This window comes from Helianthus annuus, chromosome 14 (assembly GCF_002127325.2).
Source record: "Helianthus annuus cultivar XRQ/B chromosome 14, HanXRQr2.0-SUNRISE, whole genome shotgun sequence".
Lineage (NCBI taxonomy): Eukaryota > Viridiplantae > Streptophyta > Magnoliopsida > Asterales > Asteraceae > Helianthus > Helianthus annuus.
The window spans coordinates 163,626,405-163,639,299 of record NC_035446.2 but is presented as its reverse complement, the minus strand read 5'-3'; the positions used below and the strand labels follow the sequence as shown (position 1 = coordinate 163,639,299).

The following is a 12,895-nucleotide window of genomic DNA, read 5'->3' as shown; positions in this document are numbered from 1 at the left end:
GTGGTTCTGCAAAAAAGAGCACCGTTAGCCTCGCCAAGGGGAGAAGAGGGTTCTCTCCTTGACCCGACTCCGGTGTGAGAATAAGTATTGGTAATGGAGAAGAGATAGTATTTGAGAAGTGAGTGTGATCTGAGTTTTTACCTGAACAGTTCTCGTATTTATAACCGGGAGTTTGGGAGGGAAAACCTGTTATTGAAAAGATGACGGAAGATGCTAACGCCGTAGCGGTTATATTTTCTTCCGTTAAATTCTTTGATCCCACGTCAAGTTGCCTCGATCCGATGTGAATGCACACGGATCGTGGTTTGATCTAAGGCTGGGGAATTGCCACGTGGAAAGTGATTAAGTGGAGATCATTCTCCAATTGCATGCTTTCGTTGTGGTTTCAGGGATGCCTGTGGTAATGACACGTGTCCAGACGGTTGTAACCGTCTGGGTGGTGTACGATCATATTCTTTCTAGAAGATTACTGCTGTAATCTAGTGTGACACCTTACTGTGTGGGTACAGATGTGTAAATCCCAAGTCTGGGCCAAATAATATCCAAGTTTGGATATTTGGGCGGAAGTATTGATCTTCAGGATTTCAATCCTTTGCTAATGGAAGAAGGCGCAAGGATTTTATGCTTTCCTTTGGGCGCGCGACTATAAATTGTTGATTACCTTCTCCCTTTTGTAAGACTGATGCGTGTCAGTGTGTATATAATTTTTATATATAATTAAGCCCTTTTTACACTTTTAACCAAGTTTTAAATTTATAAAACACGATATTCACTAACACTAAACACACATATGGGCAAGTGCACCCATCGTGGACGTAGTATAGTGTTGGTAAGATACCGAGGTCGTCCAAGGACACAAGAGCTTTTAATACCGGTTTATCCTCAACGTCTAACCAAATCAAAAAGTTAGAAAAATGTTTTAAACTAAGAAAAATAAAAACTAACTAAATGCTGAAAAATAAAATAAAAATAAAAACAGATAGACAAGATGAATCACTTGGATCCGACACGTGTATTAGTATAACCTTTGATTATTTTCGCACTTTTGCACTTGTTTAAGAGATTATCTTAGTTATTGTAGTAGGCCCCTCTTTTGAAGGCGACGTTACCCTCAACCCAGTAGTTTGAGTCAGCAAGGATACAATCCTAAAGGGTCGGATTATTGAAAGATAATGAATTAAGTTATTAATGCAAATTATGGTAGGCCCCGCTTTTGGCGGTGACGTTACCCTCGGCTAAGTAGTCTGAGTCAGCAGGGATACAGTCCTAAATAGCCGGGTTATAGTATTAATAGTAGTTAACTTATGAGGGGGTCAAAGAGTTTGGATCCCCGCCATCCAATACCTATGGGCATTGAAGGAGATCCTACTAAATTTGACCCAGGTCCCAAGCAGGACCTCTAAACGCTGAACAAGGGCAAGACCCTTACCAAACCTTTCCCTTAACCCCCGACCAGGTAGCCAACATACCTCCATATAGACCGTGGAGATATGAATGGTGAAAATCTTTTATTTTATATAGACAGTAAAATAATGCCAAGACACCACGGACAAACGATAAGGAAAGATCACCTTCAACATAAGTAACTAGTTATTAAAGTCATTAATACAAAACCAAATAAAAAGTGCAAAAGATTAAAAATAAAAAGTATTATACTAAACACTTGTCTTCACCAAGTGATGTAAGAGACTTAGGCAAACATGGCCTTGATTGTCAAGAACTCTTACGATCAATCTTGGATCCCGAGACGACTCACACACTCTACGATGGACAATGGATGATGGTGGTGGATGATGGTGTTATGGTGGTGGTGGGTGGTGGATGAAGTGTGAGAGAGGTGGTGTGCCAAGGGATGAGAGAGAATGAAACCAAGCTCCTCTATTTATAGGCTGGACAGAACGCTGGACACGGCCCCGTGTCCGCTGGACACGGCCCCGTGCCCGTCTGACACTCTCTCTCTTCATTAATTGTAATTGCGAATTACAATTAATGCGCCTGCTGTACTTTCAACACGCCCCCGTGCTCGCTGGACACGGCCCCGTGCCCAGCAATGGAAGCTTCTACTGGTTTGTCTTTTCTACTGCTTCCTGGGCACGCCCCCGTGTTCGTTGGACACGGGGCGTGTTCAGACTCTGTTTTCTTCTCTTTGTCTTGGGAGGTGCCGTTGAGGGTCCGGGCAGTCCACTTTTGTTCCTTTTCTTGTATTTATGGTAGAATTAGTGGTCTTTTTGCTTCTTTTGTGATTTTGAGCTCATTTCATCCTGAAAATACAAAAGGAAGACAAAAACACTCTTTTTCCAACATTAGTACTTAAAAAGGGTTAGTTTTATGCCTTAATTGATGTGTTTTATATGTTGCATTTTACACACATCAAATACCCCCACACTTGAACTTTTGCTTGTCCTCAAGCAAAACTCTTTTAATGTGGCTTACACTCCCAAATGGAATAGGTAGAAGAGAAGTTTTTTAGCTTGTCCTAGAGTGTCGGGAATCCAAGGTTTGTATAGGTTTTATTTTTATTTTATTTACAATCCTATTCGTCATGATTTATTTTGAACTTTTCATAAGATAAACTACTTATTTGGGCATAACATGCCTTTTTTAAAATTCCATTTATATACAAGTTCACATACCTCACGGGAGATCACTCAATCACTCGGCCGAAGGTGTATATTTAAGTGAATCGCTCGAGAGCGGCACGGACTTACGTTTTCCATAGGCTTGCCAAGCGATCAATCCTCCTCCTTTTTAACTTTTTACCTTTGTAAATATCAAGAGGACTTTTGGGGTGAAGGCTTGGGTTTAAAGGTGGGTAGTTGGTTAGTGGTTAGTAAAAAGGGCGAAAATCGTAACCAGTGTCGGTTTTCATAAAATACCTTATTTCTAGTGACATTTATTTTTGAAGTATTTCTCCAAACAAGCTTTTGTAGCTTTTGTTTGTTTTTGACTTCATTATTCATTTTTTTTTTCGTCACGTAAAGGGTATGTTTATGAAAAACCGAGCTTGTTACTAAAATAAGGGTGAAAAAAAATGAAAAAGGTTTTTTGGTGGGTAAAAAAAAATTGTTTTGGGGGTAATGAAATGAAAGGTTTAGGCTCAAAGGGGTTTTTCTAGGGGGATTTTGGGTAGGTAAAAAAAAATGAAAAATAATGGTTTTGAAAGAAAAATAGTTAGTCCTAATGCCTCCATCATTTACTTACTTGGGTTTAAGTTGGTAAGGACCGGGAATGTATCGTCGTGGCAAGTTCTAGATTTGTAAAGACCGAGCGGCTATTCACACAAGAAACGAAAAATGAGCATTTAATCTAAATATGTATATTTTTATGCTCAATAAAGGCTCAAAACTCACTTTTGTGGGAATGGGTTTTTAATGTGACCAAGCATATATAATCGAATTTTTAACTAGACTTGTTATACCGTTTCATAATTTTCTTATGTTAGTTCTTTTTATCACGACGCTATCGGTTGTAAAAAAAAAAAATATAACCCTTTTATAACTTGTTATTCCCAACTTAAACTAAGACAAGTAATAAAAAAAATGAAAAAGTTTTTGAAAAAATTTGGGGTGTTTAGCGGTTCCAATAGAGTTTTGTGTAAGGCTTGTTTTAGGATTTTGCAAAATTTCAAGGTTTTAGCATTCCCCCCCACACTTAAATTACACATTGTCCTCAATGTGTCCAAAAATAAAGTTTTTGGTTGATTAGAATATGTAAAAGTGTGTTTAAAAACAAAGTTTTGTGTTACTGGCGCTCTGGACACGGCCCCGTGTTGACCGGGCACGGCCCCGTGGTCAAGTGCCAGTAACAAAAATTATAGAATTGAAACAGAAGCCTAGACACGGGGGCGTGTCCGCTGAACACGGCCCGTGTCCAGTTACCTGAACTGGGTGATTTCCTGCAGGGGCTCAGCACGGGGCTGTGTTGGTTGGGCACGGCCCGTGTGGAGCCTTCTGTTATGGAGATTTTGTCGGTTTGTTCTGTTCTTCTGCATGGTTCCATTTTTTTCTCGTTCCCTTTTTCATCCATTACCACCATGAGTCCATAAACCATAAAAACCATCATAACATTGCCAATAGAGAGACATTACATAAAAAAAATTACATAGATATTAAGCTTATGGAGTTCTAGCCCTATGTTTTATTTTAATTTAGCAAAATTTCCAAGAATCTACTGATCTTGGTTAGATAAGGCTTTGTAGAGCTCCACCTTTCGGGTGCATTTCTCCTCATATGTCGGCAAGCCACTCCTCTACCTCCCTTGGAAGGAGGAAGGAGGGCTCGTTTGCATTTGTTTGAGGAGTTTCAACTTCCGCCGGAACTTCTTGTGGGATTTCCATAGGAGGTTCCGCGGGGAGGTCTCCCCACCCGGTAGGGTTGTTAATACCGAGTGCTAAGTTCCAGTCTTGCTGTGGAAGAACTGGTTCCATAGGAGGTGCCACCAAAATGTTTAACCTTTGGTGCAAAAGGTTAATCTCTTGGAAGCTGCTTTCCAATCCCATTGTAAGATCGTTAATACGGTCAATGAGGACCTCCTCCACAGATGTCATTTCGTCGAGAGCTTCCCTTAGCGCTATCACGTAGTGCACAAGTGTAGCTTCAACGGAGGGCCTCCTTCCCCTTCGGCTGTTTGAGGAATGAACGGATGATGTTTCGCTGTTTTCACTCGCCATTCTACGAAAAATAAACCAAAAATAGTTTATAAGACGAAACAGCTTCTGGACACGGCCCCGTGCTCACTGAGCACGGCCCCGTGTTCATCTTTCTGCAGAATTTTGGAGCAAGGAATTTTGGTTTTTTAAGTTATTTTCTGAGTTTATGCAAGCTTTTTGACAGTAAATAACTCTAAACAATGTTACATAACCTGTTTTTACCAAGATTCCATGACCAAAACTCCTTGTTTCCTACCATAAAGATTGAAAATTCAAACTTTTCATGGTGGCTTTTGAAGAAAGATGAAGAAGAAGGAAATGTCTAGAAGAGGAAAGGACAAGATGAGTTGTTGGAAACTTCTTTTAGACTTACCTAGGATTGTTTGAGAGAAGATTCCTTCAAATCTCTGTCCCCAAGTTGGTCCAAATGTGCAAGATTTTTGGCTGCATTTATAGAAAATGACAGCCTGCTGAACACGGCCCTGTGTCCAGCGGACACGGCCCCGTGTGCAGAGAAAATTCTGACACAGTTTGTCCGTATTCTGACGTCATGATCAGAGGGGAATCTTTTTGATGGACACGGGGGCGTGTTGGCCGAGCACGGCCCCGTGTCGGAAAGCTGACTTATGAAGTTTTGTCTTTAAGGAGCTAATTTGTATCGGGTGGCTCCTGACTTGTTGGAACAACCCCAAAGTGCCTAAGATACTTTAATTGTCCTATACTAAGGCGAGAACGCAAGAGGTTGTCGGTGAGGGTAATTCCTATTTTTATTCTAGGTGGACAAGTCCAACCCTTTCCCGGGCTCTCGTTAAAGAAGGTGTATGCCGAATCGCTCAGGTCTATGTATGCACCGAACGAGGTCGATGGGGAGTCCTTCACGGCACAATCGGCACAGGGACGACTATCGTCCGTGTCTTGTTTAGGAAGAAAGGTATTTTCGGGAGTAACGGGGTCGTCGGAATGCGGTTCCAACATTTCCTCATGGTCATCATCTTGGGATGGATCTAAGAAATCCTTCCTAAGTTCTTTTGACCAATTTAGAAGTAGTTCTTCTAGTTGAAATAGCTCGTCAAGGAGCATTTCTCCTAGAATATCTGGCTGGGCGCATTCGAGGGAGAAATAATGTTTATTTTTACTTTCGCCCCTCTTATGGTTACAAGGAATTGGTGGGTCTATATAGTGTGGCCTATAAGTGAGGAAGAAGCATTTTAATTCCTCATGTTCGCCTCCACATATTCGACACCACAAACCATAAGAGTGCCGAAAGTAAAAAGAATCATTATCACTCATGTTTGTATCAGAAATTACCAACCGCCGGGATCAAACGGTTCTGTTTTCAGCAACTGAATCTTGGGCACGGGGGCGTGTTGAGTGGACACGGCCCCGTGTTCAGCCTACTGTCTGATATAAAACAGGATTGCCAGTTCCAATGATTGGGCACGGGGCGTGTTCAGCGGGCACGGCCCCGTGCTGAGCTCTGCAGAAGCTAAAAAAAATCTAAAAAAAATCCTAAAAATTAAAGAAAAATAAAAAGATGATTAGGCCGTTGATTCCTAACTTTCTTAAAATCCTTGTGTCCCCGGCAGCGGCGCCAAAAACTTGATGCGTGTCAGTGTGTATATAATTTTTATATATAATTAAGCCCTTTTTACACTTTTAACCAAGTTTTAAATTTATAAAACACGATATTCACTAACACTAAACACACATATGGGCAAGTGCACCCATCGTGGACGTAGTATAGTGTTGGTAAGATACCGAGGTCGTCCAAGGACACAAGAGCTTTTAATACCGGTTTATCCTCAACGTCTAACCAAATCAAAAAGTTAGAAAAATGTTTTAAACTAAGAAAAATAAAAACTAACTAAATGCTGAAAAATAAAATAAAAATAAAAACAGATAGACAAGATGAATCACTTGGATCCGACACGTGTATTAGTATAACCTTTGATTATTTTCGCACTTTTGCACTTGTTTAAGAGATTATCTTAGTTATTGTAGTAGGCCCCTCTTTTGAAGGCGACGTTACCCTCAACCCAGTAGTTTGAGTCAGCAAGGATACAATCCTAAAGGGTCGGATTATTGAAAGATAATGAATTAAGTTATTAATGCAAATTATGGTAGGCCCCGCTTTTGACGGTGACGTTACCCTCGGCTAAGTAGTCTGAGTCAGCAGGGATACAGTCCTAAATAGCCGGGTTATAGTATTAATAGTAGTTAACTTATGAGGGGGTCAAAGAGTTTGGATCCCCGCCATCCAATACCTATGGGCATTGAAGGAGATCCTACTAAATTTGACCCAGGTCCCAAGCAGGACCTCTAAACGCTGAACAAGGGCAAGACCCTTACCAAACCGTTCCCTTAACCCCCGACCAGGTAGCCAACATACCTCCATATAGACCGTGGAGATATGAATGGTGAAAATCTTTTATTTTATATAGACAGTAAAATAATGCCAAGACACCACGGACAAACGATAAGGAAAGATCACCTTCAACATAAGTAACTAGTTATTAAAGTCATTAATACAAAACCAAATAAAAAGTGCAAAAGATTAAAAATAAAAAGTATTATACTAAACACTTGTCTTCACCAAGTGATGTAAGAGACTTAGGCAAACATGGCCTTGATTGTCAAGAACTCTTACGATCAATCTTGGATCCCGAGACGACTCACACACTCTACGATGGACAATGGATGATGGTGGTGGATGATGGTGTTATGGTGGTGGTGGGTGGTGGATGAAGTGTGAGAGAGGTGGTGTGCCAAGGGATGAGAGAGAATGAAACCAAGCTCCTCTATTTATAGGCTGGACAGAACGCTGGACACGGCCCCGTGTCCGCTGGACACGGCCCCGTGCCCGTCTGACACTCTCTCTCTTCATTAATTGTAATTGCGAATTACAATTAATGCGCCTGCTGTACTTTCAACACGCCCCCGTGCTCGCTGGACACGGCCCCGTGCCCAGCAATGGAAGCTTCTACTGGTTTGTCTTTTCTACTGCTTCCTGGGCACGCCCCCGTGTTCGTTGGACACGGGGCGTGTTCAGACTCTGTTTTCTTCTCTTTGTCTTGGGAGGTGCCGTTGAGGGTCCGGGCAGTCCACTTTTGTTCCTTTTCTTGTATTTATGGTAGAATTAGTGGTCTTTTTGCTTCTTTTGTGATTTTGAGCTCATTTCATCCTGAAAATACAAAAGGAAGACAAAAACACTCTTTTTCCAACATTAGTACTTAAAAAGGGTTAGTTTTATGCCTTAATTGATGTGTTTTATATGTTGCATTTTACACACATCAAAGACCAATGCGCGGCCGCGCAAGGTTAAAAGGTTGAAAGGCCAGTTTGTGGTATGGTCTCAAATCCTTTTTATGAGGTTTTTGGGACCTTACCCCTTCAGACAAGGTATGGTCACTACGAGTTCCTAGTGATGCCTTTCGGCCTCACTAATGCACCAGCTGCCTTCATGGACCTTATGAACCAAGTCTGCAAACCATACTTGGATCAATTTGTAATCGTCTTCATAGATGATATCCTAGTCTACTCTAAGAGTAGAGAAACACACGAGGGTCATCTCCGTGCCATTCTTAAGTTACTAAAAGAAGAAAAACTTTATGCCAAGTTCATTAAGTGTGAATTCTGGACTAGGGAAGTCCAATTTTTAGGGCATGTTGTTAATGAAAAAGGCATACAAGTGGACCCTACAAAGATTGAAGTAGTTAAGAATTGGGAGGCACCAAGATATCCCACAGAAATTCGACGTTTCCTAGGGCTAGCAGGGTATTATAGAAGGTTCATTCAAGATTTCTCTAAGATAGCGATGCCTCTAACGACACTGACTCAGAAAAATACCCCATTTGTCTGGGGCAGCCAACAAGAAGAAGCTTTTAATCTTTTGAAAACAAAGTTATCCAGTGCCCCAGTACTTGCATTACCCGAGGGTACCGAAGATTTTATAGTATATTGTGATGCTTCTCATTATGGACTAGGGTGTATGTTGATGCAAAGAGGCAAAGTTATCGCCTATGCATCTCGACAGTTAAAGATACATGAAAGAAATTACACCACCCATGATCTAGAACTCGGAGCAGTAGTATTTGCCCTCAAGATATGGAGGCATTACTTATATGGAACTAAGTGTGTGATCTACACTGATCACCAAAGCCTAAAGTATATATTTGAGCAAAAGATGTTGAACATGAGACAGATGAGATGGATGGAGTTGTTGAATGACTATGATTGTGAAATTCGTTACCATCCAGGAAAAGCTAATGTAGTAGCAGATGCCCTTAGTCGGAAGGACAAAGTTAAACCTTTAAGAATACATGCATCTAGAATTGAAGTGAAAATAGGTTTACTAGAACGAATTAAGGATGCACAGACACATGCCCTGAAAGTTAAGCAGATTAACAAAGAAAGGATGGTGGGAAAACAAGAACTACTTGTTAAAAGAGAAGATGGAATACTAAGACTCCATAATAGGATTTGGATACCTATTGTGGGAGGACTCAGGGATATGGTGATGGAAGAAGCACATAGATCAAAGCATACAATGCATCCTGGCAGTACGAAGATGTACAAGAATATTCGAGATGAATATTAGTGGCCAGGGATGAAGCAATCAATCAATGAATATGTGGAAAAATGCATGCCGTGTTCACAGGTCAAAACAGAACATCAGAAGCCTGCAGGATGTTTAATCCAACCCGAGATCCCTGAATGGAAATGGGAGATGATAACCATGGATTTCATTACTAAACTTCCACGAACTAAGAATGGTCACGATACTATTTGGGTTATAGTAGATCGTTTAACTAAGTCTGCTCATTTCTTGCCAATACGAGAAGATTATGAAATGGATAAATTAGCAAGAATTTATGTTAAAGAAATTGTCACCCGTCATGGAGTACCTATCTCCATTATATCTGATAGAGATAGCCGTTTTACGTCCAGATTTTGGCAAAGCTTCCAAAAGGAATTGGGAACAAAAGTAAATTTAAGTACGACTTATCACCCACAGACAGATGGCCAAAGTGAAAGAACCATACAAACACTGGAAGACATGCTTAGGGCATGTGTGATAGACTTTGGAGGAAACTGGGATGAGCATTTACCTCTAATAGAGTTTGCATACAATAACAGTTATCACGCAAGCATCAAGGCGGCTCCGTTTGAAGCACTATATGGAAGGAAGTGTCGTACCCCAGTTTGTTGGACTGAGATTGGTAGAAATCCATTAGCTGGACCCGAAATTATTGAAGAAACTACCAATAAAATCATACAAATCCGAGAAAGAATGAAGACTGCTAGAGATAGACAGAAAAGTTATGCCGACAGACGAAGAAGACCCTTAGAATTTCAAGTTGGCGACAAGGTATTACTTAAGGTCTCGCCTTGAAAAGGTATCATTCGTTTCAGGAAGAAAGGAAAACTAAGTCCGCGCTATATTGGACCATTTGAGATAATCGAAAGAGTTGGTTCTGTAGCATATAGGTTAAAATTGCCAACAGAATTACAGGGAATTCATGACACGTTTCACGTGTCAAATTTAAGAAAGTGTCTAGCGGACGAGTCACTTAAGATACCCTGGTAGGAGATCCAGATCAATGACAAGTTGAACTTCACAGAGCGCCCCATTCAGATCATAGATCGACGCATAAAGAAATTAAGAAACAGGGAGTTTCCTCTAGTACGAGTCAAATGGGATGCAAGGAGAGGACCTAAAGAGACATGGGAAAAAGAAGACGAGATGAAACAAAAATATCCACATCTCTTTGCTTAAATTTTGCGGACGAAATTTCTATAAGGTGGGGAGAGTTGTAACATCCTGTTTTGTGAACCAATAAAATTATATTTAAAATTTATAATTTATATATTGTTGAACGACTAAGTAACGAGTAAAATGGTTAGTTGAAATATTTAGTTGAAATATGAGACATCTGTACAAGCCCTGGCTATTATAAGAGACCGTTTAATATTAATAATTAAATATATTATTTTATTTACCTTACTCCGTTTTTAATGAAACTTAGGTTAAAACGTAGATAAAACTATGCTCGTTCTAAAGACATATTCGTCGTTTTATAAAACGTCATATTTTAAAAGTTATACAAGAAAAACGAGTGAAGCAGCTGAATTAATATAACTAAGCTAGCTAGCTAGCACGTCAATCTCCCACATCGCCCAGGAATTGAGGTGCCTGCTTGCTTCACATATATATAGGAGTTAAATTGTAGGATTTTAGATACACCAAAATTTTAACGGGAACGCTCTAGTATTGAGAATCTCGCGTATACGATACCCCGTTGGGTGTTGTTAGTAGTCATTTTTGGAGCACGAGTAGGAGTAGGAGTAGGGAAACTCTACATCAACGTGCCGTAGATAGTCTTGAGGTATACTCTCGTTTAAGTTTATGTTTAATTATTTATTATTTATTTTTAGTAGTTAATATTAGTTTTATTATTAGTAATAATATATTAGTGGTAGTAGTGTTAGTATTATTTTTAGGTACTAGGGTTATTGTCAGGGGCGGGTATTGGGTAGCCTAGCCTTAGTTAGGCATGGACTGATCAACCATGCTTAAACAAGGTAGGGTTAACCAATATCCAACCATGATAATGACTAGTTAGGTGTACCATTACCTAACTTAGGATTATGTAAATTGTGTCAGGACCTTGAGATAGTACCTGATCATACTAGCAATTGTATCAACGGTTAGCTACTAGCAAGAGGTGAGTTTTATGAATGCTTTTCAAATGTGAACATGCTTGTCCTAAACTGTAATAATATGGCATGACTGTTGTACGCATGTATATAACCTGAGCATGACATACACATGATATTTGTGGTCCCTTATACGTGCCGCTACGGCGGGATTTGTCGGTACTACACCTGTGGTGTAGTGGGCATTAACTGTATGGTTATGTAAGTTACTTGGTAACGTTGGGTTATGATAACATGGGCGGGTACAAGTCATGATTAAATAATGTGAATTGTAAATTGTGTATATTCATAAACTCACCAGTGTAATATCTGACGTCTTTTAAGCATGTGTCACAGGAAATGATGGTTAGTCTTGGGCGGGTTGTTTATCTCGGATAGGCGTGACTAGTGAAATAAAGTATCTCAAACTTTCTTATCTGGTGGAAATTTTGCGTGATCAGCTAATAGTAGTTTGACCAAACTTTGTACCTTTAAGTTTCCAACTTTTGTACATTACTGTTTGTATCAATAACGTAAGTGTTTACTGGTAAGTTGGTATCAATTGTGTATGGTGCATCCTTATCTGGGTGTGGTGTCACACTTTTTGTTGTTACTTTAGTTACTTATGATGGTTTTTTTATGTTGTTTATTTGTTTTACTTGAAACTTTGTTTGTTAATGTGATAAGAAGTAGGAACTAAGGTTTGATTGTTTGAAAAAAAAATTGACCCAATCCGATCCAACCCGCTATGAAACTTTGTTTGTTTACGTTTTCTTGTTTTACATGACCTGACCCTATCCAACCTGCCATGAACCGATTTTTTTATATAGCTAGAGATTTAAAAGCTTTAAAAAATCTTGCACCCTCAGAAAAAAAAATATTTGTGATTCCACCACTCTGTAAGAATTTTCTCTTTAAAAAAAACTTGGTCTAAGACTATGGGGTATGGGGCTTGGCTTGGGGCGTGGGTTGGGGGAAAACGCCCAAGCCACTACCCTGGGTGGGCTTGGGTTGGGGAGTGGCCCTTGGGGTTCGGGTTTGAAGCCGGGCGTGGGACGGGCCTGAGATTCGATTTGACGGCCTCCTATTCGCTGTCAACCGCCATGTCATAGCGGGTGTTTGAATGTTTGCACTTTAAATTCCAACCGTTTGGCCAAGCCAAGCGGTCACCCCAACCACCAACATCCCCTATAAATGTCACCCAAAACCCCACCGGGTACTCCATCCAAAACCGTCATTGTCCACCGCTACCCCACCGGCTACCCTAACCATAACCCACTTGATCCCACGAATTCGCTACCCCAACCCGAAGACGATGGCCTCTTAGACCCATGAAAAAGAATTGGCTCTCGTCACAAGCGTCGTTGACGCTATGAAGGGGCGGCAACCCGGCCAAACACGATATTGGCCGGAAGCATTCGCAAGCTACAAACATAACGTCGGACACGACCGGCACAACCCAACGCGTGCCAACATACATGGCGCGAGCTACGACCCAAGCTCGATCGTTTCAAGGCCTACTACGAAGCCGTTCCGGGCGGCGAGTTAAGC

At 40.7% G+C, this 12,895-nt stretch overlaps 1 long non-coding RNA gene across 1 annotated transcript; it reads left to right on the top strand.

Moving 5' to 3' along the window:
* The first annotated feature begins 10,994 nt into the window (after positions 1 to 10,994).
* LOC110906211 lies at positions 10,995 to 11,824 on the top strand. Its single transcript, XR_002573748.2, has 3 exons — positions 10,995 to 11,034; positions 11,313 to 11,373; positions 11,702 to 11,824. It is a non-coding gene; the product is annotated as an uncharacterized LOC110906211 (long non-coding RNA).
* The last annotated feature ends 1,071 nt before the right edge of the window (positions 11,825 to 12,895 follow it).